The sequence below is a fragment of the Marmota monax genome, unplaced genomic scaffold (assembly GCF_021218885.2).
Source record: "Marmota monax isolate L192 unplaced genomic scaffold, Marmota_monax_Labrador192_F-V1.1 WCK01_AAM20220418_F8-fsc00200, whole genome shotgun sequence".
NCBI lineage: Eukaryota > Metazoa > Chordata > Mammalia > Rodentia > Sciuridae > Marmota > Marmota monax.
In genome coordinates, this window is record NW_026692549.1 from 2,524,062 (window position 1) to 2,551,587 (window position 27,526).

At 49.5% G+C, this 27,526-nt stretch overlaps 1 protein-coding gene across 1 annotated transcript in view; it reads left to right on the top strand.

Annotated features, from left to right (window-relative positions):
• Positions 1-27,526, top strand: part of Tmem132d (transmembrane protein 132D) — a 506,271-nt gene that overhangs the window by 402,910 nt on the left and 75,835 nt on the right. The gene's annotated exons all lie outside the window — the stretch shown is intronic.

Here is a 27,526-nt window from a genome sequence, read left to right on the forward strand (position 1 = left end):
CGAGCAGGACACGCTCACTAAACCCTGTATGCTGACATTCACAGGCCACAAAGCCGACTCTCAAAACTAATGTTGACTCTATGTGATTCTGCACCTGCTGCCATCACCACTGCGTGAACTCTCACTCCTCTACGCTGGGAGATCGGGGAGGAATCTAAGCCAAGGGCGGCAGGACTCCTGGTGTAGGAGCATGAGAGCCATCTACTCTGGTCAGACTGTGTTCTTGACCATGGAGAGCACTGCCATCCTCCCCAGATCATTCTTCCTCCTGGCCCACGTATTTCTTGGGAAATCTGGGCCACTCTGTCACTAAGGTACATTAGCTACCCCACGGAGGGCATGGATGGATGATGACTCAGTATCATACCCGCATGGGCACTTCATCTGAGAGGGGCACACATGGCTCAGGGCACACATGGCTCCCATGAGGGCCCCAAGTTCTGTCATCCAGATCCTTGTCAGACAAATCAGGGGATCAGGGTAGAGAGAGCTGATCCACCCCCTGCCCCCGAATTGAAGTGAGAGCTGTGTCCACACAATTCACACAGCATGGACCATTTTGCTCTGCAGGTAAAACAAAAGAAGAGCTTCCAAGAGTCTTTCGAGGAATGACATAAATAGATGCACTTCCAGAGGGACAGCTGTGAAGGCGTGAGACTGACACACGTCACTCATGATTCACTCAGCAAAAACCCACTGAGCCCTGCAGGGCCCCCCTCACCATGGGTACAGGAGCACAGGCAGGGTCCTGCCCTCATGGAGGTCACCTGTCACCGTGTCTGTGGGGGTCTCAGGTCACAGATGTGCACCTGGCTGACAGACAGAGAAGGAACTGAACTGAAAAGACACCACGTGGCTCAGAGCCACCAAGAACATCTGAGCAGTGCTTCTGGGACTGCAAAGGGGACTCGTCTGTGTGGCTGCAGAAAGCAGATGGCCACTCAAGTTAGGATGTCTCAAGGGGATTGAACGGAGACTCTGGAGGAGATGTTAGCAGGGTGTGGCCAGGACACGAGCCCAGCGACCAGAGGGGCTGATCCAGGGGCCACCTATCTGGGAGTGTGTGTGGCAGAAGGCCAGCAGGGGCAGCTAAGAAAGACGGGCAGTGAGAACCACGGCCTCAGCCAAGTTGCCCAGCACCCTCAGCAGGACAACACTGCCATCCCCCCAAGTGCCCGTGACCTGTACCCCTCTGCAGCCCCTTCTGTGTGAGCCTTCTGGATGGGCAGGACGGAGCATGAGGGACTGGATCACAGCATGGTCACTGAGATAGCCGCAGGTGCTGGGAAGACTGGGGGCTCCAGGACAGGCAGCCCAGGAAGGGTGGAAACACATTCAGGGCATCCACCAGGAAGTGCCAACTGTAAGCATGGTTTATTTTCACTTGCAATTCAGTGCCCACTCGCCATTCCTGAACACTACGAAGCACCTACTATGGGTCAGGCAGCAGGTGGGTCTCCAGGAGATGTCCTCATGACCTAATGCTCTCTGTCACAGCATCATGGGGTCTGGCAGGATGAGATACCCTCTGTGACAACCGAATCCTCTGAAAATCAGTTTCAAAACTGAAAGTCTACTAAAAAACCAACCCCTCTTCTCACCAGTTTCAGGTCCTTTCTGTGGCGCTGAAGAGCAATGACTGGTTCTCATCCAGCACCCTCAGCTATCTGTGTGCTGCAGAGATTCTGCTCTGCATTTTAAGGCTAATTCGTTAGCATCATCTTTATTTTATTTGTAGAATGGATTTGGCCTCTGCCAAATGCCCCTGCCATTTTCTAATCCATGGAGAACCCACGGTCCTTTCATGATAGTTGAGTTAATTAGCGTGGGATCAGCAGGTCACGTTGAGTTCATTATCACCACGTTGATGGGGAAACCAGCCACCTAGGACCTGCCTCAGCGTCACCAGAACAAACACTATTTCCTTCAGCAAATCTTTCAGCCAATACGGACCCCTCTGCCATCATTCTTGACCTCCAAATTGAAGGTTGCAAGTGCCCAGAATTATTGCACGTTTTGATGTGACTGGAATGTCCTTTGCCCATTTTTTTGTTTGCAGAAAGACCCAGGTAGGAATTCATGACACCTAGATGGAGAATGGTTTTTGATTTGACTCAGTTTTGATGCTGAAGGCCTGTAAATATTTACTCTGCCATTTCCTGTCCCTATCGAGGTGCAGGACACCTTCCCAGCCAGGCAGAGTTAAGGGATGCAGGGCTGTTACTTCCTGTCCCCCTGAGATGACCCCTTACCTTGACTGCAGCCACCTATATGAGGAGAAGGGACAGCACAGTGCTTGGGTGGGGACCTGCCCATGCCCCAGAGGTGATGTCATTATTTCAGGCCGTGCCACGTCTACCTTCATTCCAAGGCCTGTGGATCTTACCAGGATGACGGACATTACAATCTGGCTTCTGTCTTTGTGGAGACAGACTGAGAAGCCGGAGAAGGGTCTCGGCCAAGAGCGCTCTTGTGAACTGGGCTTCCGTGGTCATCTACATGCTGGCAAATGTCACGTGACCACCAAATTCAGTGCATGATGTGCCTTCACAATGTCCTCAAGGCGGGTAGGTTAGTGCACACTGAGAACTCCAAAGGCCAGAGTTAGGGAAGTTGGAATTAGTCCCAGATGTCCCTTATAATGTCATCATTTAAAAATAGATCCCGACCCTTACTGGCTGCAAACCAAGAGGCTGGAAATGAGACTCTGAGGAACCCCACATTTGAAGAGGTAGCGAGATATAAATTGGTAGCAATCTGTACATTTCCCAAAGAAAACAGGTATGTTGGCTTCCAGATTTTTCACCTTAGCAATTTTCTAATATATGTCTTTAGAGAAAATAAATGAGCTACTGAGAAGGCTTTTGATATATTTTTTCGATTAAGGAGGAAGAGACATAACAAGAAAATCCATATTCCAACTTGGACAGTTGTCATGCCTTTGGTACCAGCTTAGTGAGCAGAACAAGTTGGTGATGAGGCCATAATTCACTACGGACCTTTTCAAGGTCCTTCAGTTCCAGGGACCGGACAGACCTGGCGGGTACTGGAGAGTGGTGCTCCTTGGCTCGTAGCTCTCCCTGGGGCCACAGCAGGTATGCGCCCTGTGGAAACCCTCATGTCCCCTGGGCTTGGATACTCCCGTGGCCTCCTGGAGCCCTGGTCCGTTTCTTTCCCTTGGTTTCAGTGTCTCTTTTCCACCAGCTTAGGGCCCTTGGGGCTCACAGAAGAGCCTCTCTGATGTCCCTCTCACTCCTCAGGTAGCCACTCTCGTGACTTGTCCTTTAAGAACGTCAGGTCTTGGTCTGCTCCTCACTTCTCCTCTGGTGTCTGTGTCTGATAAGACCCTCAGGGCTTGGCTTGACCGCGGCACACGTCTGAAGAGAGCTCAGGAGAGACCACCCTACCCTGTGGGTCCAGGTACTGGCAATATCTGGCTTCCGGTCTCGCATTAGGGTGGCTTCTCTTTGCAGGTGGGGACTTGCTTTGTGGGATGATAACTGAAAACTTCCTGGAGCCACTGGATGCTCTGTTTTCCAGAAGAACAAGCAGAGGAGTCACCTTGTTCTTAAGGAACAGCAGTCAAATCCTGAGAGCCTGAGGTCTCCCTCCAGGTCTCTCCTTTCCTGTTCATTCACTTGCTCTTTGCTGGTTTCTCCACCCTTGACTCAGGACTCACCAAGACATGCGTTGTGGCCACTCTCTGGCTCATTGCTATTGGAGTCCTCAGAGCAAATTTCCGAATCACCTCCTACCTGAGAGGTGCTGAGATTGCAGGTGTAAACCCAGGCCAGACACCTACTTTGTTTACTTAAGAAAACAAAACCTATCGAAATGAGAACACTTGAACCCTTAATTAAAATTTCAAGATGCAGCATTAATGGAGGAGATTACCTAAGGGGTATTCAATCAGTTATTAGCCAAACCCATAAAAATTAATCAAGAATCATTTGCTATTTGATATTAGCATTTTATATTTCTCATTCACGCTAAAGGAAATCCCATTAAAGAATCTAATTTATTTTTCATTACACTCACCTTTACAAGAATTGAAATCAAATCTTGCCATATCATGATAGTGAAACTAGCAAATTAACTGTGGAGATGAAGCCCTGTGCTTAGGAAGGGAATAAGCCAAAGGCCAAACTCCACAGTAGATCTAATCTGGTTTGCAAAAATATATTTGTTCCGTAGTCGCGTGTGTATTTATCATCAGCAACGCTCCCCACCCCAGAATTCATAGCCCACACATGTCTACACAAACATCACCTACGTACGTGGGGCATGCAAATTATGTTTGGCCTGTAATTACAAAAAATATTGGACTTGTTCACAAATCCAAGTTCCAATTTTCATCAGTAAAAATGGGAAGTTTCTCATCTATAAAATGGAATCAGAAATACTACAACCGCAGGTGACCGTGATGAAGGGTTTCTAATCATGACGAATAAAAGGGCCTGCTCGCCTGCTGGGCATCTGTACAGGACCTAAGTGGTTTGTACTGTAATCTAGTTTGACCTGAGAAAACACAAGTGTGTGTGTGTGTGTGTGTGTGTGCGCGTGTGCTCGCAAGTGTGCCTGGGTGTGTGGGCCTGTGGTTCTGGGTGCATTTGCCTGCTCTATCGTGTAGTGGGACCACAGCCCCAGCTCCTGTTCATGAGCAGGGTTGGGGAACTGGGCCAAGACTTTGCAGCTATATTGGATCCATTGAGCGCATCTTCCATGGGAAGCTGGGGATGGGTGGCCACGCTGGGACACAGACCCTGGTTTGGAAACCCTGCCTCTTGCTGGCCTGGAGCATCTTCAAGTGTGCTGGTGGTTCTTCTTCATAATCCCAGATCATGGCACCTGTCACACCCAGTAATAATTAAATGATCTAGAAGCTGGTCCTTAAAAAGAAAATCTCTAGAACCATTCCCGAAAAGAGGGGGAGCAGTTATAGCTTCTAAAGACAGAAGAGAAAGGGAAGCTGAGAGAAGGGAGGAGTGTTCATCAACAGCCAGGGAAGAGGAGTAAAAGGAGCTCTGAAAGCCCCAGCAAATAGAAAGCAAAGCACATAAAGCTCAAAAGAAATGAATTCAAATATACAGGGAGGACAACCAGTGGACGGTGAGTTCTGCAGTCCACAGACCCCTATTGTCAGGAAAAAATAACCTGGAAAATAGGGACACGAAATAAAAGGAAATAAAAGGTTGGAAAATCACATACTCAACAAACCCTAACCTAAAGGAAGTTGGTGTGGATCTATAACTATCAAAGGAAATAGGCTTTAAAGCAAAAAGTATGAGAAGACATCAAAACGGTCACCCCAGCCTTGGCGCTATCCATCCATATACAAGTTCTTTACACTCTGCGTACATAAATATTTAACCACGAGTAATATGCTTCTGGAACTCGGCTCTTTGTTTGGAAAGTAACTTTATTAGACAGAAGGAAGAGGGCTGCAGAAGTGGTCAGTGGGAGAAGCCATAAACCACATCCTCCTGGAGTCCGAAGAAACAGGCCGAGCGCCATTTTGGAATGGCATGTTCACTGGTGGACTCTTGGAACAGTCATCATTAATGGTCCTTTGCCAAAAGCCCAGGCTCAGTGGGCCAGTCTTCAGGGAATATGTTGCAGGAGTCTTGACAGTAAGGCTGGGGTGGGGGGCTGCTTAAATGGAGTTTGGTCTCTGTTTCAAGCATTCATTTTGCAATTATGAGCCCTCGTATGTGCCTTCCATTTGGAAAATAATTTGGGCCATCTACTCTTCTCCATGTGCTTTACTAGAATAAAAATAAGACATAAACAAAACACAGTTCTCCCACCTTCAGGGAGCACAGAATCTGGTGAGGAAGATAGATCTGAATCAAATAATTACACAAATAAACATAAAATGCTACCTGGGGGCCGTGCTCTGCAGGAGAGCCACTGCAACCTGGGGCTGCCGAGAAGGGCTGGCCCAGCGAAGGGGAAGGGGCCTTCTCCTGGGAAGGGAGGCATCACCAGACTCTGGATGGAGAGGAAGGTCAAGGACATGGGAAGCACCCTGCTAAGCGGGTACTGAACTCATGGGTAGAAGGTGTTGTCTTTCTCCAAGACAAAAAATGAAAGCAAAATGGATGGGCCGAGCTGGCTGCAGACCATCACCCCCTTGGACGGGCAGGTATGTCGACTACCTTAGAACCGCACAGCACGGGCAACGGTAAACACGTTGCAGCACCTTGAACTTGAAGAGTCGTGGTTGGCAGGGAAAATAACTGTGAAAAGATAACAATGACACAGGTGGATTTTGTATTCCAAATCACAAAGCTTTTTGAGGATTTTAAGTCGCACACATACACACAAAGAAATCATCCTGCAAGCTGACCCTATGAACCCCCTCATGCTTTGGCTGCGTGGTGTTAGAGTCTGGGAATAATATCCGGTCTGAGTTGACACATTAGCTTTGGGGCCAATTCTGAATTTCTTATTCATTCTACCGAGTTCTGAGAACTCAACTGCATTCCAGCCACTCAGTCTGCCTTTGAAGTAGTGTCTACTGCCTGTATCATAACTCTTGCCCCCTGGGGGGGAATTCAAACCAATTTACGGCAACTCAGGACTAGCACTGCACAAACTTCAATTATCACTAGGATGGGAAGTGGGAGGTATCCATGGTGACCCAGAAGGAAAGCAGGGAGTCAGTTTATCCATCAAACACACACACACACACACACACACAGGTGTAAAAGACCCAGAGTATGCCGAGTGCAATTTTAACCATGGTTGTGTCTGTGTACTGGGATCCCGGCTCAACTCTACTTCTTCTTTATGTTTACACAAATTTCCTAAATGGTCTGCCATCAACCAGGTTCATCTTTTATCCCTAAAACAAGAAAATGGCGCTCTATTTGGTCTTGGAGGCAAATGTCAATGAGTGACAACTTGAAAGCCCCTGGGTTGATTTGCTTTGCTAAGGGAAGACTGCTTTGGCTCATATATTGCATGGGAGATGATCAGAAAATCTAGGCCCAGACCCTGGGACTAACATCACAACTGTCCTGAGCCCAAGGCATCCATGTCTGAGGGGGGCTGCAGCAAATCCCCACAAACCTGGACGGCTCGAAACAACACATTGTTTTTCCTCTTGCATTTCCAGACGTAGATGTCTGAAACCAAGGTGCCAGGAGGACCTTGCTCTGTCCCCCAAGCCTCTGGGGACTGGTGTTTCTTTGCCTTTTCCCAGCCAGCAGTCCTGGGCATGAAGGGACCTCTCCACTCTTTGCCGCTGCTGTTGTACAATATTCTCCCTCTCTCTTTCTGTCTCCAAGTCTCTGTGTCTTGACAAGGACACCGGTCACTGGATTAGGATCTTAACTGGCTGGCATCTATCTGCAAAGAGGCTGTTCGGAGGAAGGTCACAGTCAGGCCTTGGGGTTGGGCTTGACTATCCCTGTGGGAGCACAGCCTGACCGCAGCCAGGCCCTATCCAACCCAGCTGCATTTTACAATCACCCAGAGAGTCCTAAGATGCCAGTGTCCAGGGGCCCCCAGAGCACAGCCATCAGAACCAGCAGATGGAACAGGAGGCCCAGTAGTCATTGGGTTCCTCAGGGGGCTCCAGTGTGTGGCCAGGTCTGAAATCCAGGGGCTTCTCCCGTTAGAGAGCCAGCGCCTGAGCCAGGTGGCACCTAAGAACCAGCTGGGACTCCTCTGAAACACGGGCCCCTGGACCCTGACCCTGGATTCGGATTTTCTTCCTGGGTCCACACTGGGTACAGGTAAGCAGGGACATTTGGTAAACTCTGCTTGAGTGATGACAAGAGCTGGGGCCTGCCTGGTTGTCATCCTGTCTGTCCTTGGTGTGTTGCAGAGGGAGCTGGGACTTTGACCCTCTCCTGACTAATGGGACCTCAGTGGGAATTTTGGAAACTCCTGGGAAAGGTCCTGGACAGCCACATATGGTGGTGAGGTCTGGAGGGAGTCCTGTTAGGAGGCTGCCTCCTCCAGGAAGAGGAACGTAGGAAGTGTCTGAGTGTACAAAGAGGTGCAGGTCCTGCCCAACTCTACTGGCCCTGTGGACACTGTGTATATGTGGAGGGGCACACGTTCTAATGTACACAATGGTGCCATCATAGGGTAATTTCCTCTCAACAAAGGCCAGGTTGAAGGAGGAGATAACCCTGGAGTTTCCATTTTTTTGTGTGGCTCTGCAAAGATAAGCATCAGGAACCCCAGCAGCCATCTTGTGACCACGAGGCCCAGAAGTTGAGTGAGACAGTGAAGAGGACAGAGATCAAGAAGAACAGCAACTGTTCCTAAAGACGTGCTGAGTTCACTAACCTTTTTAAATTGAGTTTTATTGGTACATTATGGTCATGCATAGTGAAGGAATTAATTGTGACACATTCCTATGTGCACTTGGCCAGTTTCATTTTCCTGATACGTCCTCTCCTCCCTCTGCCGGGTTTCCTTCCTCTACTCTACTAGTCTCCCTTCTATTTCATGAAAGCCCAGCACTTTTAATTCCTTTGTCCTCTCTAGCTTTCCACACATGAGACCAAACACAGGGCTCAGCCATAGTTTTCTGAGTTGGGCTTATTTCACTTAACAGTGCTCCCCAACTCCGCAGTTTTCCTGCAAATAACAGAAGTTCATTCTTCTTTATGGTTAAATAAAACTTCCGTGTGTGGTGTGTGTGTGTGTGTGTGTGTGTGTGTGTGTCACATTTTCTTTATTCATTCATCTATTGACAAGCACCTGGGATGTCAATAACATGACTATGGTGAATTGTGCCACCATAAACAACCATGCAGCCTCTGACCTCAAACTTCATGCCTTATGTTAAAACACAATAATCAAGCCAACAAAAACAGGTTTGGAACTAGCCTCTTACTAGTCCTAGACCTGGAATAGTTGTAGGAAGGCATTTTCACTGAGAGAATTCCCCAGAAAGATCTAGACTTCTACTTAAGAGCAGGAAGGAGGATTTACTCTCAGAAAACAAATATAAAACTGAAAACAAATCAAAAATATTGTATAAACAAACGTCACTGTAAAAACCAGGTATTTATATCCTAAAGAATGAAATTGGACCATCATATTATGCCATATGCAGATTGAAGTCAATGTGGCTTAAGGATCTAAATAGGATCTAAAACTATACAAGACTTAGAAGAAAACAGGAGAAAAGCTTCATGGCATTGAATTTGGCAAGAATTTCTTAGAGACATAAAATTAACCAAGCCTGTATCAATATCCAAAATATATAAACAACTCCTATAATTACAACTCAACTATAAAAAAATCAATTTTAAAAATGGGCAAAGAAATTGAATAGGCGTTGTCTCAAGAAAGAGCTGAAATACAGCCAGGAAGTAGGTAACAAGATACTCAACTTCACTGATCACTGGGGAAGCACAAACTACAACCACAAGAATGTCCCTCAACACCCGTCTCAGTGGCCCCATGGAAACAGAAAAGTTTGAGAAGTGTTGGTAAGGATGTGGAGAAACTGGAGAAAGCAGATGACCTTGGTGGGAATGGAGGATTGAGTGGCGGCTGTGGAAAGCTGGGTGGGGGCTCATCAAGTAATGAAGACAGAGTGGCTCATGATCCAGCAGCCCACTCCTGGCTGCTTATCCAAGAGCTAAAACAAGGTCTTCAAGATGCTTCTATCCATAGGAATATCATGCAAATCAGCCAGAAAGTGGAAGCAACACAAGTGTCTATCAACAGGTGAGTGGATGAGCAAAATGTGATAAATGCATAAAGTGGAATAGTGTCTAGCCTTCAAAAAAAAAAAAACAAAGGAAATGTGGATATCACTTCAATATGGATGGACTCAGGTACATGAAGTAGATCTTATGCTACAGGAAATAAGTTCCTCCTTCTCTCTCCCTTCCTCTCTCCCTCCCTCCCTCTCTCTCTCTCTCTCTCTCTCTCTCTCTCTCTCTCTCACACACACACACACACACACCCCGCTGCACATTTCCACTTACACGAAGGGCCTAGCATAGTTAAAATGATGACAGCAGAAGATAGAATGCTAGTCACCAGGGATTAGAAAGAAAGGGAAAAAGAATCTGTACATTAAAAGATTAATATGGTGAGTTCTATGCTATATATATTTAATTAAAAATACATTTTTAAATCAATGACCTTGATGAACCTGGATGCAAAAATCCTCCACAAAATCCTCTTAAACAGAATCCAATAACAGGTTAAAAGGTATTCACCATGATCAAGTGAGAATCAACTCAGGGATGCAAGGCTGGTTCTCCAAATAGAATACTACCCAGCAATAAAAAGTATGATATGAATGAAGTATTGATATGCACAAAAAGAGGGCGGAGTTTCAAAATAATTATGTTAAAAATAAAGCATCCAGAAACAATGAATCATAAATTATTCTCTGTATATAAATATCTAGAAAATGCAGACTATGATGACTGAGAGAAGATCAGCAGGGAAATACGAAATGTTAAATTACCAAGGGTCACAGGAAAATTTTAAAATCAATGAATGTGTTTGGTATACTGATCATACTGATGGTTATATACAGGTATAGACTTATAACTTTTAAATTATGCACTTTAAGTAGGATTGGTTTTATTTTACAAATGTGTGTGTGCATGTGTGTGTGTGTGTGTGTGTATGTGTAGCAAACCCTAAGACCAGCAAACCAAATCCACAACTAAGCACATACTCAATTGTGGCAAGCTAAAAGTTTTCCTCTGAGATAAGGAGCAAGACAGGACACAAACTCACATCCAAAACAAAAAGAAAGAAGTAAAATTGTCTCTGTTTGCAAATGACATAACTCTATATTGAAAACTCTAAAGATGCCACCAAAAGATAGCTAGAAGTAATAAATTCACTAATATCACAGGATAGAAACCAACATACAAAAATCAGTTGCATTTCTATAAACAAACTGAAAAATCTCAAAAATTAAGAAGGAAAACAATCTTATTTACCATAGCATGAAAACCAGTAAAATATTTTGGAATAAACTTAACCAGGTAAAAAATCTGGGCACTGTGAAATCTAAGGCACTGATGAAAGAATTGAAGGTGACACAAATAAATGCAAAGGTAGCCCATGTTCATGGATCGAAGCCATTAGCATTGTTAAAATGTCCATAATGCCCACAGGCATCTACAGATTCAATGCAATCACTATCAAAATTTCAATGGTCTTTTCATAGGAATATTCAAAGTAATCCTAGAATTCATGTGGAACCACAAAGACCCCAGATACTCAAGGCAATCTTGAACCAAAGAATCATTCCAGATGCACCTCCATGCCTCACAGCTGACGGGCTCTGAAAGTTCCACCAACTTCCATAGGACCCAGCAATTTCACTCTCTGAAAGAAGTGGAGATGTAAATCTATACAAAGCCACATAGACGAGCATTCAAATCAACATGGTTTAAAATAGCCCCAAATGAAACAGCCCGATGTCTTTTAAGAGATTGAATGCAAAATCAAATCGTGATATATCCACAAATGAAATATTGCTCAGCAATAAAAGACTACTGATACAACAGAGGTCACTCTCAAAACCATTATGCTCAGGGAAGCAGACTGTCATAAAAGGCTATATATTGTATGATCACATAGATGTGAAATTTTCAGAAAATGAAAAACTGGAGTGCAGAAGCCTCAGTTGCATCTGAGGGCCGCTCTGTGGGGTGAGGGCATATTCTAAAACTGGGCACTGGTGATATTTTCCCAATTGTATGAATTTAACAAATCTCATTGAGCTATACATTATAAATGGGTGAACTTATTGCATGTAAATAAAACCCTAAATAAAGCAGTCGTGAAATGCATAACATGCAGGGGCTGGTCTTTTGGGGTGGGAGGACAATTCTCCAGTCTCTTCTCAAAGATGGAGGAGAGTGACATAAATTCAAGTTTTTAGTTGATTGGAATTTTTATTAAAATTAGGCCATAAAGCTCACCCTGCTGCTCTTAACGAAGTATCTCAAATATGGCTTAAATACACATTTAATGTACATCTGATGAGATTCCTTAGCCAACTAATTATTAAGCATGTTTAATGGAGTTTAACAACTGCATATGAGATACATAGTCGTTTTTGCATAGATTTATCCTTATCGAAATACTTTTAAGATAATGGATTTCACTCACTTAGATTGCCTTTGTGAATAACCATCACTATGGTCTCCACAATGATAGTACTTACATTTCTATCAGTTAGTAAGAATCTACCCAATTAACATGCATGTCATTATTGTTGATCTTTTTTATGGATTTATGATTCTGTGTGCTTATAATATTTTAAAGAGATTTAGACAAAGTAGGAAATGCACTTTATTTGGGGAAAGATGTTTATATATATATATATATATATATATATATATATATATCTTGGTACTGTATTTGCGGCTGGTGAGAACAAGTCTGCAGGTCATCATAAGTCAGATTTTGGAGAAATGCAACTCTGGGGAGGCACAAAATTTGAAAGCCAAAGTCAAGTCCAGATTTATTTTCTGGAGCACAGAGCAGGCATTAACATAAATTCTCCTGGAACCAGTCTGAAAAGATTAACTTTTTAGTAGTTGCTGCAGAGCCTCAGGAAAAAGGTTGGGCAGCCCTGACTTGCATGTTGCTCTAAAAATATGTGACAAGACGGGTCACGTCTCTCCATAATGGCTTCTCAGCTTCCACCCTTTCAACCCACACTGGGTTTGCAAATGACCAAGCAGCACATTCCACATGCCCGCTCCCTTACTTTAATTTCCATTCTTTGGTTTCTGAGCACCCTTCCTGCACTGCAGGATAGAAGTCGTGCTGTTTATTTCTTATTTTTCTGCAGTTCTTTTCCCCCTAGGCCCTTTGCAGGCTGGGCCAGCGCTCTACCATGGAGCTGCACCCCGTCCTGCAAACCTGTCTATAAGTCCTCCAGCTGATTCAGCTCCTAAAGTCATGTCCTGTCACTTCAAAACCTCTGTTTCTGCACATATCCGATTCCGTGGCAGAGAAAAAAAAATCTTTGCAATCCTTATTAAGAGATTTGATTTGAAAGTGATATCATACTTTTATGTCCAGTGAGATTTTCTTTCTGTTTTGCTGAGGATGCTCACTCCAATAATGTGGTTTGTAAAATCTATGGACTTTCCTTTTTTAATTTGAATTCTCTGACCCTCTGAAATAGGATCCATCAGGACATATTAACGGTGTGGGTTTCTCAAGTCCACTTCGGCTTTTGCCACCCTGTTACTTTCTGAGTCTCCAACATACCAGGAAGTGTATGTTATAACTCAATGCATCTCATAAAGAGATAGGATGTAAGACCTTCCAGAACTGCACCGAGATATAACAAATTACTGATGCCCGCGCCCCCTTCCCATAGGTTCGGCCACACTGGGTCTGAACAAGGGCACTGACGTGGTGTCAGACCTCCATGTGAGCCAGCGTCCCAGTCCGGCTTGCGAATCACTCCGAAGGGGTCCAGGATCTCAGAGACAAGCACCATTCGGCTCTGCAATGTCCATGCTTTCTTAGGTGATTATTAGGCTGTTGGAAGGAGCTAGGGTCCCCAACTCAGCCTGCTCAATCTGAGCAACATGCAGCCAGGGGGGACTGAACTGTGACCTTGGGCTCATTGCCACCCATCTGCCACCAGCTGAGCTATCCCGTGGCTGCTGCCTCCGCGGTTGCACGTGGCTGCAATGCTCCTGCCAAAGTCTGATTTAATTAAGTAAAATAAACAAGTAAATAAGGATGGGACACAAATCAGGAGAAGAGGGTCTCCCAGCAAGTGACAAATAGCCCCTGTCCTTCCTTGGAAAGGACGTGAAGTCTGGCCCTGTAAATCGTGGCTGTCATGTCATCTTGAGCTTTGTAAGTGTGACAACCCCCCCCCCCCCGCCCCAGTTCCAGCAGAGAGATGTGAAGACCTAGAGCTAGCTTCCAGGACCCACCAACTATATTTAGCTTCCAACAAGGACCAAAATCTCAATGAGAAAATAAGCATAATGCAAACGATCTGTTGAACATGGAAACTGGGTAAGAGGGACCTCAGCGTGGACTGGCACTGGCTTGGACAGCCTGGAGCTGAATGAGAGGTGTGCGAAGGCCTGGTGGGCCAGGAGCGCTGCGTGGGCCTCCCAGCTCAGCCCTGGGCTTGGTGCTGGACACCAGGAAAGACTTGCCTTCTGGATGGTGTTTTGGTGGCCAGGTGAGCAGCAAATTAATAGGAGAAATGGGTGCTCCTGGGAGTGCCAGATACCATGGCGCATGCTGACATGGTGGAGGATTCTGGGCTCTCTCACAGCCCTGGCTGCACATCCTGGGGACTGCTTGCTGGTGTATACACTGGGTACAGGGAGCAGCAGGCTCACCATGCAGACCAGAGCACTTGGGAGTACTGAAGGACGTGGCAGGATGAGCAGCATGGCTCCTGGTGTAGGCCTGAGCAACCAGCTCGCTATCAGTACCATCTTCTCAGCCTGGCACACAGACAGAAGACCGGGTATGGGATGTTGTCTTGAAGCTGGGCACGGTGGCTCACTCCTGTGATCCCAGCTACTCGGGAGGCTGAGGCTAGAGGACTACAACTTTGAGGTCAGCCTGGGCAACTTAGTGAGACCCATTCTCAAAATAAAATAAAAACAGCTGGGGATCTAGCTCACTGTCAGGGTGTTTGCTTGGCAGGATGAGGCCCCAGGTTCAATTTACAGTACTGCAAAAAATAAGTCAATAAATAAACACGCATCTTGAACCCAGTAAGTCTGAGACATCCCCCTGGGGGTTGGGGAGTCTCTAAGTGGGCAGTGAAACATCCAGGCCTGGGCTCACAGGAGGGCCCAGAGTAGAGACACAAAGGTAGAAATGACCAGGACATCAATGCTCTGGGCCTGGCTGAGGTCCCTTCCTGGGCTATGGTCTTGCACAGTGATGTGGCCCCTCCATCCCAAACATTGCTTTGCTGGGGCAGGGGTCTCTGAATTTCCACCAGGTGACAGGGGGTCCAGGGCCTGTCCACTGACAATAGAGCTTCACAGTGGAGAGGGGCCCCATGTTCCTTAGGGCCTGCGGGCCACCTGGTGTCTTCAGAGGGCCTATGGTAATGGGAATGGAGCAATGTGATGGTGAAGGCTGGGGAGTATCGAATAATATTGAGCTTGTTCCTCCCAAAGGCCTTTGGAGATTGGGAAGGTGACCCTTGGTCAGCATCTCAGGCCTGATCAGTGCACGGGTGACTGTGACCAGCTTAAAACCCCAGAGTGATCTCACTCTGCCTCCCAGAGTGATCCTCACCGCACCCGTCCTCTTCCCGTTAGTGTGGGCCGAGGACATTCAGTTCATTTTTACATCAGCCTAAGGAAAATGGTGAAGGCTTGTCAGGCAAAGGATGTGTTCAGGCCACTCTGCAAAGGACTTCCAGACTAGGCTCAGCCAGCCCACCCATCAGCCCACCCATAAGCGCAGGGATGGCCGACCCCACTGGAGGTCTTGCTGACACCCCTGAGAGTCACAGGTCAGAAAAGGACAGAGACTCTACAGGAAACCCTCCTGGAGGACCACCCGTTTACTTCCACGGGTCTGGGGCAGCCCTTTGATGTTTATTAATTTTCTCAGTCCCTTCCGTATCAATCGAATTAATTCCTTAGTTTCATGTACCGTGAAGCTGATAGGCTTCTCTCCGCCCACCGAGAATTCTGCCGCCTTTGACAATTTGACATGCATCTTTCTGTAGGGATAGACGAGGGATCAGAGCCCATTTAGTTAAAGGCTACAGGCAAAACTTCACCTAGTTTCAAAGAGTAGCACTTCATGCCATCAGACGAGGTCTATCAACAGACCTGGTTAAACATTCGTGTCGCGTCTGGGAGGCTGTGAATGAAGTTTCTCGGGAGCAGCGTGGAGGACACCCGCGGTTGTCAGTCTGAGATGTGTGCCGAGCTCCCGGCACATCCTGTGGGATCCTCAGGCTTCTCAGCGAAGCCGGTGACCCTCTAGATTGAGAGCTTCCAGCACATGCAGTGCACCTTGCTTTGAGAAACCAAGGTTACAAGACAAGCTAACCCCGGGCCTCGGCGATTCCTCTGGACTTCAGCCGTCGGTATCGGACTTTGCTTGCTGCTCATCCTAGGTGCCACCAATCCAGAAGCCTCTACACCAGAAAACTCCTGCAGAATCTGGACTCCGCCCTCCTTTCAGAGGGGACTGGACCTCCAAGCAGTGCAGAAAGACTGCTGCGCCCCCCAACTGATTCTTGCTCTAGAATGCTTCTCCAAAAACAAACCAGGAACCTAGGTTTTTGCCCATTTCCTAGTTTTTAAATGTGGTGATCCACTGAAGAAGAATTGAATCCGTTTATTCCAAGCAAGACATATCCATGGGCTGTGTTCAGTCTGTAGCTCAGTTGCTTGGGTTATTAACTCCGATTTCATCAGCACGGGAAGAAGCCGTTCCCTCCACGGAAGGCACTTGAGTCCAGCTGTGAGGATCACCGTGCCCCATGAAGGAAAGAGGCACCCATACAGGCTGGGCACACCTGAAGCTGGTGCCCTGTGCGGCATGAAGCAAGCCAGGCACAGAAGCCCCCAAATGGCAGGACGCAGGGCACACAAGGTGCGGACATGTGACCAGTGGCCATCTGGGACGGAGGCTGTTGGGTGCCACGTGGCTCCAGGCTACAGAATTTCTTTACAAGATAAAAAGGTGGGGAAAGTCTCTATAATTAACTGGGGTGAGGCTGTAGGTATCTGAACATGTTAAAAACTAATGGACCACATATTTTACATGAGTGAATTGTGTAAGATATGAACCATCTCAATAAAGCTGTCCCCAAAAGAGACCAAGAACAGAAACCTTCTACATTTTGAGTGTAAAGCTGAAGTTTTTAGCACACAAAATCAGCCCCCAAATCTGTGGGTGTCACTTAGCTCCCCTCCGCCCCTAGAAACACCGGCTAAAAACTAAAGTTATGTTGGGTTTCTGAAATCGTGGCCTCTGGTGCAGTCCACACCACGCCTTCCTTTTTGACATTCCCACGCCCCATGCAGGCACCTGAAGACTAACAGGGAATAAACCCCATCCCCCTGTGCTTTCTCCAGCACAGCTCTCTCGGGATGTCTAGCCAGCCTCAGCCTCACATTTAAGATGAGGCAAATATTGAGATTTCCCCTCCTCTTTGGAAATTCCAATTGAAAACAGAAATCTCAAGGATGAAATTGGCTTAAAGTCTTACATTTCTTAATGTGCCTTTGTCTTATTAGTGGGAAGGAGGCTATGCAATCATTATGTGGGGGGACAAAGGTTAATCCGAGCCCCTTTCTTGATACAATACGCCCTGCCGGGATTTGTGTACACAATGCAGAGCCTCTTGAGGAGGCCCCTGGGTGCCATGGGCTTGGCTAAGCCCAGCCTGTCTGCCTCGAAGAACGAAAGTTCTTCTCACTACCACTTTGCAACTTCCTCCCAGCTAATGCAATAAACAAGAGGCCACACTGGCTCTGTCCTCAAGGCCCTCAGGAGGGTGTGGCCTAGCTGTGGAGCATCTTTCTAAATCCAAGCAGAAGCAGCAGGCGGGCTCCCCCGCAGCTCCTTGAGGGGATTTCAGTAATGCCATCTAATCAGCTTAAGGAGTTAATTAAACAGCTGTCACTTAGCTTCTTAATTCTGATGCTAGATGCTAAGTAAGATTTGAAATTAGTTATGCAAAACCAAGACGTGCTTTTGTGACACTGAGATTTCCTCGAGCAGCACAGGATAAAGAAACCTTATTCCCAGAGAGCAGGTGCTGACGGTGAGCCAGAGGAAGGGCTGGGTCCTGGGAAAATACTCCTCTTGCCAAGCGCAGACGACCAGGCGAAAGTTCACCGCCCGCCTGACTGAGGGACAGAGGAGCCTCGGCTCCCAGGGAGACTGGCCAGCTGACCCCCAGAGGTCAGCCAGACCCATGAAGTTCTCTGTTCAGCCTTCGCTTGGCTCTCGTGAACGGCAGGCCAAAGGTCAAGTCAGCAACTCCCCCTGAAACAGTGATTCTCGGCTCCTCTGGAGGAATTAAGATATGGGCACCCTGTTCTAAAGTGCAGCGGTTGCTGGAGCTAAAACTGCCCACTGTGGATCTGGATGCCATCCTGCCCACCAGGTGACTGTCACCACCTCCAGGCCTAGGGTGAGGATAGAGTTGGATCCCTTGACACGTCGTCATCACCGGCAAATCTTACGAGAATGGTGCAGCCCCCTGCCCACCTGGGTCCCCTCCCAGAGACAGACCTGAGGTGGATCTGCAGGACGTGGAGGTGGCCAGGAGCTCCTGCTTGGTAATCCTGTAGCTGTTTTTGTCAGGCTCCCACTGCCCCTGCAACTAGTGCTTACCATACAGGACAGCAGAGCCCAGTCCTCTGCAGAGATCGGGTTCCACTGCGAGCACTTGATGCCTACCTAACACACAGTCAACATCACCCTTGAAAGTCCCTCAGGCCAGCTGTGAACACAGTCTGAGGCTCCAGACTCCGAACTTCCCTCTGGTGTGGAGGATCGGTGCTCCTGGATCCCACACTGGGTCCCCTTCACCAATGCCAATGCTCTCACCAGGCCTTGGGGCTCAGCTCCCCGCCTCCCAGCAGGAGCTTTGCAGGCCAGACACTGTTTAGAACCTGCTTCCCAGACCAGGATACTGAGAGGCAGGGATTGCGAAATTCTGTGGCCTGGAGGGGTCAAAGCTGGGGGCTGAAGGCAGGTGCTGCATCCAGAGACTGAAGGCTGACACAGACTGGGCGTGCTAGGTGTCACCTACTCTCAGGATGAGAGTGAGATGCCCCTTGGCCCGGCTGACTTCACTAGCGTGTGTGCCTCTAGGGCTCACGCCCACCAGGGTGGGCTCCCAGGCACCCCTGAGAGGCAGGCACTCTGGTTTCTCAGGGATCAAGATGTTATCTCCTCCCCCCCCAGTTTTATTGAGGTATAATTGACAAATAGAGATTTTATTTAAAGTGTCCAACGTGGTGTTTTGATTATACAGTGAAATGATTGCCACTATCACGCTAATTAACACGCATATCACCTCACGCATTTTAGAAGTGAGAGCATCTAAGACCTACTCTCTTTACAAGGTTCTAGCATGCAGTCTGTTTCGGACATTCTTACTAACTACACCCTCAGCCTGCTCACTAGATTCCTGGAACTTTCATCTCACCGCTACAAGTTTGGGCCCTTTGACCCAAATCCCCCATCTCCTAGCCTCTAGCACCCACAGCCGCCTTCTCCTTCCTGCTGGGAGTTCTTCTTCATTAGACCCCACGTGTCCATGAGGCCATGTAGCATTTGTCTTTCTGGTGACATGGTCTCCTGATTAGAAGTGTTTCCTTGAAATTGTAAATATAACCAGCAGAGGAAGCTAACCCAGAACACGCGTGTTGAGTAAGGAGAGGAAATCGGAGGCAACAGGGAAGGCCCACCCGCACCAGAGGTACTAAAGTGTCCACAAAGCCAGATGCAACCCTCATGCCAGGAGAGCCCAAGGGGGTGACCGAGGGATGGAGAATGGGCCTGGGGAAGGGCTGCCCTCTGTGGCCTCTTGTGGAGACTCCTTGGCAAATGTAGTGTATCAGCAACAAGCACGGGCAACCTTGGTGACACCGTTACATTTGCATTTTTTCATTTTTTAAAAAGCCCATGGGTGGGCTCCGGGGGCGGGAGCAGCCAGCCCACGTGGGAGGTGCGTGAACTGACCCTGCCAGGGGTGAGGTCTGGTGGCTTCCCTCAGGTGGGAGGAGCTTATTTTGTGATTCCAATGTGACTGTGAAAGGCAGCAGCTGCCCCCGCTGTAAGCCACTAGGCCCAGGTGCTGATGGACTTTAAGCAGCAGAGCCGTGCACACATCTGCACGGGACACAGGGGCCAAACTGCCCCATGGTTTCCGTTTGTCAAAAGAGGTGCCCAGGGTGTTTATGGCGGTGTGGCGAGGTTGCTCAGAGGTGGAGATTTCCCTGGTCGGCCACCAGTGCCTCCGTCCAATGTGCTGTCCACCAACTCATCGGGCAGCCACTGCACGGCAGGAGAGTGGAGAAACAGCACGTGGCCAGACACTCAGGGCAAGGGCAGGTGGCAGGTGCATCACTCTGCTATTAGGTCATCGACCTAAAGCACCACGGTGAGTGAAGGCCCTGCAGGGGACGCCAGGGGACACTAGGGGATGCCAGGTCTCCAGACTTGCTCGTTACAGGGCAATAGGGTGGCCAACCAGAAGGGTCAGCCACCCAGCACGTGGAGGTACCTGAGCACTCCAGCCAGGCTGGGGGGTGGTTGTCAGAGTTCACTGCACGTGTGTCTTTCTGAAGCTGGAGAGGGTCATGTGCTCATCGGGGTGTGTCCACTCACGTGACCGTGACAAGTAGCTACCCGCTACATTGACGTGTGATGAGAGACGCTGTACTGCTGCTCCTGCCGCCCGCCCTAGGCCGCCCATGGGGAGTGCCCTCCACATGGTGACTCAGGTACCCAGGCTGTTGGGGCCACCTTGCCCCACCTAGACCAACCAGGTTTCTCAGTCACCGGGGGGGGGGGGGTGCTATTGAGACTGGAGGGGCAATTGATTGGGAAAGCTTTATGGCCTCAATTCAGAAAAAAAACAACACAACCCCCACATTTTAATGGCTACAAGAGCCACCGACTCTACCTGACTGCATAGACCTGGGAAGCATGGAGGGCTGAGTGGCATATTTGCAGGAGGTGCGCCAAGAGCTGGCCTCCCTTCCTGCTACCCTCAGGGGGCCAGGGTGGTGGCCAGACTTCGCTTCTGAACCTCAGTAGCTGTCATATCACGTGCTGCTTTTTGTTTTAGTTTTTTATTTTCGTACAGGATCTGTGAATAATGCATCCATGATAGGAGGAGAAAACCTTTTCTTGTATGATCTAGGCTTTGTCTTAAGCCAAGCAGCATATTTATTTTCCCAAGAAACCTAAGTTCTCACTTTTGTGTCCCCGTCATATTTAGTATCCTAGAGTTTATTCTTCTGAGGACAAAAACTCTTATGTTTCCATGGCTTCTTGGCATTGGGAGGTAGAGTTGAGCGTAGAGGGTAAATAATTCCAATATTATGCAATTTTGATGTAAGAGAATTAATAGACTTAGAAGAACATGGCTTTCTGTACTTAACCCCAGGCAGGTCCTGAAGCATATGTGTGGAGGGAAACTACTGTTGGCCACTGCCCAGGATTCCTCACGACAGCCCCCACTGCACAAATCTCCTCTTTCCTGGGAAAGTTCCAGAATCCACTTTGCTCCATTTTCCCTGAGAAGGAGTGGAAGCCGTGAAGGTGTGGCACGGTGGCTGACCCCGTCCACTGGATGCACCTGCGCCATATTTAGCTTCCACCCAGGGAAGCCTGCACTTTCCTGGCTCAGGCGCCAGAGAGACAATGAGGTTCTAGAACCATCAGTCTGATCCGTAAGCTCTGCAGGTCTGACAGACTCAGCAGGTCCACGGCAGGCCCGCTCTGGGGTTCCAACATGGGCCTTGGCTGGAATCTCTGTCCTCAGCCCCGTGGATTTTCCCTGACAAATCCCTTTCTGCTGAAACAAGCCAGAGTGGATTCTGTAGTCTGCAACTAGATCCTTCAATCCTGCATGTCCTGAAACTCCACGCTGCTTCCAAGACCTTTTGAAGGGTGGGCAAATATGGCGAGAAACAGAGGCATGTTTTATTTACTGTTTATTTGTTATTTCTTTTGTGTTTGTTTTCATAAACAAGAAAGCAGGAAGATTTTGCCAAAGCATCAGAAGAAAATCAAAAAGCTTCAAAGCGTAGTCAGATCTCAACTGTGTCCCCAAAGCCTATAGTCTGGCTTCCCAGACAGCATCAGGTGGACATCGTGAGCCTGGGTCAGGAGAGTGCAGCCCACCTCTGAGGCCTGCAGGGTCAGCACCAGCACGTTCCTCCTGATTCCCTGAAGCAGGAGGTGTGGGCTCCTCAGGAGAGCTGGCCGACCCTCCCAGCTTCAGGCAGCAAGGAGAGCTTTGCTTCTGAGCCCTGCTGTGTGATTCCTCTAAATGCCGGCTACATGCCAGCATGCAAATGAGAGTGCCCAGGTGGGTTTCTTTTCCAAAACACACTTGCCCAATGCCTTGCTCTCCTGGGGAATGTGTCTGCCTGCACAGTAGATGGCGTCATGTTTCTGGAGCCCAGGTTTCTGGTCTGTCAACCCCCTCAGCCTCCTTCCTGCTGGACACTCCTGTGAGCGAAGACCTATCCCCCCCTCAGGTCACTCCACATAACCATCCACACGTGCTCCTGGACTTCCCTGGCATACTGGAAGTTGTGCCCAAGTGTGGCGCTTACAGACCTGGGGACCCACAGCTCAGGAGTAGAAGCTGAAGCATTGGTCGTACGGTTCTGGGAGGTGAAGCCTCTGCAGAATGGAGCCTGCGGGGGCCACTGTGACACACACCCTGGCCCTGGCCTTCCCCCTGCCCTGTCCCCACTGCTCCCTCCCTCCCCGGTCCCCTGCACATGGACTCACTGCTTCACAGCCCTGGTCCCAGGAATTCAAACAAAGGCAACATTCAATTTGCAAGTTCAACAATGAGACTGATAATTGTTAAGCAAGAACTGAGATTGAACATGGTTAAGGAGTACAACGTCTGCATCTCAATGAGAGCTTGGAGGGAACCTCACCAACCACTCGCCTTCATCCAATTATACTCCAGGTCAGCTTCACTAAGCCAAAGAAACCGAGTCCCGTTAAGTTTCTGAAAAAGGCGCTTATTGGAAGGATGCGGGTGGGCGCTCCAGGGAATGAGGGAGGGAGCCGACCAGCAAGCCCGGGAAGGTGCCGCAGTCTGGCACAGGAAGAGCCAGGGTGAGTCCCAGAGCACCTGCAGACTGCTCAGGGCCAAAGGAGATGCTCCCACTGTCCACTCTGCTCCACTACCCTGGAGCGAAACTCATAGGGAGAGGGTCACCCACGCCTGCCCAGCGCTCGGCCAGTGTCCCAGCAGGCCTTACGCAAGGAGAGAGAATTTTCCCGAAGCAACATCCATCAGCTTTCTCTCTCCAAGAAGCACTGCTCTCCTTAAAACATGCCAAAATAAGTTGCGGGGAAATTCTTCTCAATACAGAACTAAAGTTCTGCTTGTTCAGGGCTGACCCCACTCTCCAGGGGCTCTCCAGCACCCCCTCTGGGAAACGCCCCTTGGCATACCTCCTCCGAGCACAGTTACCTATGCCAGGTCACTTGAGGTCCGTCTCCTCAAAGCGCCCATTCTCAGTTTGGTCTCTGCAGACTTGGGTGATGGGAACGGGCAGCTCAGGCTCAGGAGGCAGCTGCAGGCTGGGCCAGGCTCCCCACGGGGCCAGGAAGAAGGGCAGCAGCCGTGCACCCTCTCACTGGCTCCCAAGAATGCTTGCCCACCCTTAGCGGGGTGCTTGAAGGTGACCTCTGGAGGAACTGCTGCTCTTTTGTTCATTTTTGAGACCTTATTTTCTATGCTAACATGTTCAGGTCAATTCAGAGCCCAGGCTCAAAATGGCAGGCCACCTCCAGAATAGCTGTGGTGACACGGGAGGCCAGAAGAAAGGAGAGGAAAGGAAGGGAGAAAATCCTCTGGCCGCTTTCTTAGTAGGAAGAGTGAGGTGACCGAACTTGTTCACATGAGCCAGGCCTGGTGGGGACCAAGGACAGCTTCCTTTTTTAGTCGCTGCAGCTAGAGGTGGAAGACTGTGAGTGTCTGTAGGTCAATGAAGCACAAAGCAGAGGTAACAGTGAGCAAGACCTGGAGTCTGCAGAGCCCGTGGGAAATAGGTCAAGTCATGTGACAGGGCATCCCGTGCCCAGGCTCCTGCACCCGGGCCCTCTGCCTCAGTTTCTCAAGGGTCATCATAACGAAGCTCCCCAGCTTGGTGGCTTAGCAGAAATGTCCCCATGGCAGGTCTAGAGGACAGAGGCTGGAAATCAAGGTGTCTTCAGGGCTGTGCCCCCTCTGAAGCCTCGGGGGCTCCTTCCTGCCTCCTCCAGCTTCCGCTGGTTTTGGACGGTCCTTGACCTTCCTCAACTACAGCCCCGAACCTCAGCCGCCCTCCATCCACAAGTGGCCTCTTGTGTTTCCTATCTAAGTTGTTGGGTCAGACCCTTGCCGATGCAGTAGGAGCTCCTCTTGACCGATTTGATCCACAAGGACCCTATGTCCATTCAAGGTCACCTTCCAAGGTCCAAGTGCTCATGAGCTTTGTGGTCCACCCATATGGTCATCATTCACGTTGATTTATGTGTCAAACTTTGGGACAGTGCCAGGTACCATTCTCATGCTAACTCCTGGGGCAAGCCTACGAGGCAGACTGTCATTGTCCTCATGTTAGAGCTGCAGGGCTTAGGCACCAAGAGGGTCCCTGGCCCAGTGTCACCCAGTGGCTGTGTCAGAGCAGGGACTCACAGCCAGAAAGTCCTAAGACAGGTGCCTAGTCTCACCTCCACCCTGCACTGGACCTGGGCTCTCCCACCTGGTTACCTATAGCTGTCACCAGCCTGTCACCAGCCCGCCCTGTGCCAGTGCATAGCAGCAGGGAAGACAACCTCCAGAGCCAGCTGGGTTTCTTTCTGTTTCTGGCAGCTCACCAAGGGACTTCCTTTATGTCTCATAAGCCAGAACCATGTCTCAGGCAGAGGCTGCTGAAAGTCATGTCTGGGCATCTTCCTGCCAAGGCGTCAGGCAGGAATTGAGCAGAATGGCCACTACCCAGCAGCTAGCCATCTCTGCACTACGTCAGTCACCTTCTGTCACTATAACAAAACACCCCAGGGCATCAACACGTGAAGAGGAAAGGTTCACTTTGCTTCCCAGGTTTGGAGGTTCCAGTCTACAAGGAGTTGACCCTGCTTCTCTGGGCCTGTGGGGAGGCAACACATCTTGGTGGATCACATGAAGGAGCAAAGCCTCTGCTCATCTCACAACCAGGAAGCAAAAAGAGGAAGAGGAAGGGGCCAGGGTTCCAAGACACATTCTTCCAGGACGTATCCCCAATGGCCTAAAGACTCCCTCCAGGCCCCGCCTCGTAAAGCCCACTACCTCCCAATAGCACCACCCTGAGGGCCAAGCCTTCAGCACCTGGGCCTTGGAGCACTGGACACCCAAGCTGCAGAGCATGAACAGCAAGCTCTCCAGGACTGAAGACGTTCCCTCCAATGTGCTTCTCTCTCTCCATGCTTTTTCTCTTCTCTTTTGTTTTTTTAAGGAAGAGATTTTTTTAACATTTCTTTTTTAATTTTAGGTGGACACAATATCTTTATTTTATTTCTATATGGTGCTGAGGATCAAACCCAGTGCCTCATGCATGCTAGGCGAGTGCTGTACCACCGAGCCACAACCCCAGCCCTCTGCTCTGTTTAAAATTAGTTTTAAGGGTGAACATGCATAAATGACAGTGCTGGTACTTGACGTGGAGAGCCAGGACACCAGACACACGCAAAACGGGCCGATGCTCTGACTCGGTTCCTCTCTGCCAGACAGCTGTGTGATGAGCTGCTCCACCCTGTGTGGAAGCAGAGTCTGCGGTGCCCTGGGCGCTCCCCACCCCCCATCAGGGCAGAGAGCTCCTCCCCATCCTGAGAGTCACCCTCCATCTGCAGCGTTATCTGAAATGGGAGCCGTGGGCTTCACCCTCACACAGCAGGCTGGGCATAGGCGGCCATCCCCTGAGCCGCTCCTGGAGTTGGTGAATCGATACCTCTGCTCCCCAGTAAACAGCCGCAGTGGAAGTGCTTGCTCCTAGGAGAGTATTTTATAACATTTCCCTGCCGGGTAATTCTATTAGACCTCAGTGCATCGAAAGGTTCGTGCATTTATATACACAGAGAAAGTAATGTATTTCATGGTGTACGTCACTCTCTGCAGGACTGCAGGACTGAGCACCTGGCCAGTGGTAAATTGGCTGCCTCTGCTTCCTACATCCCCACCACCCGCTCCTGAAGTTCCCTGAACCCCTCAGATGAATTGCTCTGGGGCCTCTTCCTAGGATCTGTTTCCAGGGCACCACACTAGACATGGGCCATCGTTACCCCAGCAAAATTGGGAGAGGTGCTCTTTCTCTGTGATAGACAATGCTGTGTTAGACTCGAGAAAAGCGCACGGTGGCTTCTCTGAAGGGCCCAAACCCATCTCAGGGATGTGCCCCACCCCTCCTATGCTGTTCTACAGCCTCTCGGGAGCCCAGAGTCATGTTGTGGTGTTGCCAGAGACCCAGGAATGCCACAGGGCACACACACAGCCCTGCAGTGACCCGGAGCATGGCAGCTTGCGGGCAGGATGGACCAAGTATGTGCTGCAGGGTCTGCGCTCCTATGTCCTGGGTTCAGGGTGAGCCCAGTGTTGGCAGGAACACAAAGTCAGCCTGGCCAGAGCCCCAGCCTCTTCCACTCTGTCCCCTTGGAGTGGAAAAAGTACAGGGGGCTTTCCTCTCCCAGAGGCAGCAGGAAGGAGCATTATATTTGGAGTTTGCCCATCATTTTTTACAGTTTTTACCCAAAATAAAATAAAATCACACTGGGAACTCAGGAGGGGAAACAGAAAGTGTGGCGTTGGACGGGGCCAGGAGGCCAGGGGCCAGGGGGCCTGCGCATATTCAGCTGAGGCCGTCTCTGAAACTCAGGAGCGCTCCAGTTGGAGCCCAGTCTCTTACAGTTAAAATCAAGAGAAAACAGGTTTTTTCATAAGTTGAGCTCATCCTGTGAAGGAAGCATAAGCTCCCAATAAGAAACAGAAAGTTCAACCTGCAGGCTGCTCCCCACAGGCTCTCAGGTTCACGGGAGACGGGATGCCCGGGACTCTGCAGGCCCAGCCTCTGCAGCTCTGCCTAGAGCAGGGGCAGACTGACCAGATAGCCTTGAGGAAGGTCAGCCCTAACCCCTCGGGGCTCCCTGGCCAGCCCACACTACATGCTGACGTTCTGCCGCCACTGTACAAGGGCCAGGCAGGTGCAGAGTCACAAGAGAGCAGGTGTGTGTGTGTGTGTGTGTGTGTGTGTTGGTGGAGGCCAATTGGGGACACGGTTGGCCCGTGATGAGCTGGGACTGACATCAGGGGCAGGGCTTGGAGGTGGTGGCAGCACAGAGATTTGGGGGACGTTGGGTTCTGGATCTGTATGTGAGAGAAGGTGGGAGTGTACTTCTGGTCTTGGGGAAGGAGGTGGAGATGGACGCCCCAGGGCCTGGGGCATTCACAGGCCACAGGCCACGAGGAGGGGAAGGCCGAGTGCTCGCCTTGGAGCCCTAGGAGAGCCCTGGGCACTCAGGCCCCCTGTGGGAGCAGAAACAGCTGCCCTGGGAGCCCAGCCTCCAGGAGAGACAAGGGGACCCAATGCCTTGGAGCTGGACAGCAGCGGGCAGGCTGCACCAGGGGGAGAGGTTGCGGTGTTCCAGCTCTGAAAGCAAGCAGCTGGGCAGCGGGCAGCCCTGAGCATGGCTCACCCTGAAAGGAGAGCTCAGGGACAAAACGCATGTCCACGTGAGGGTGTGTGTCCCTGTGGGGGTGTCCCTGCAGCCATGGCGGAGGCCAGGACCCCAAGTGTGGAGAACTGCAGAAAGT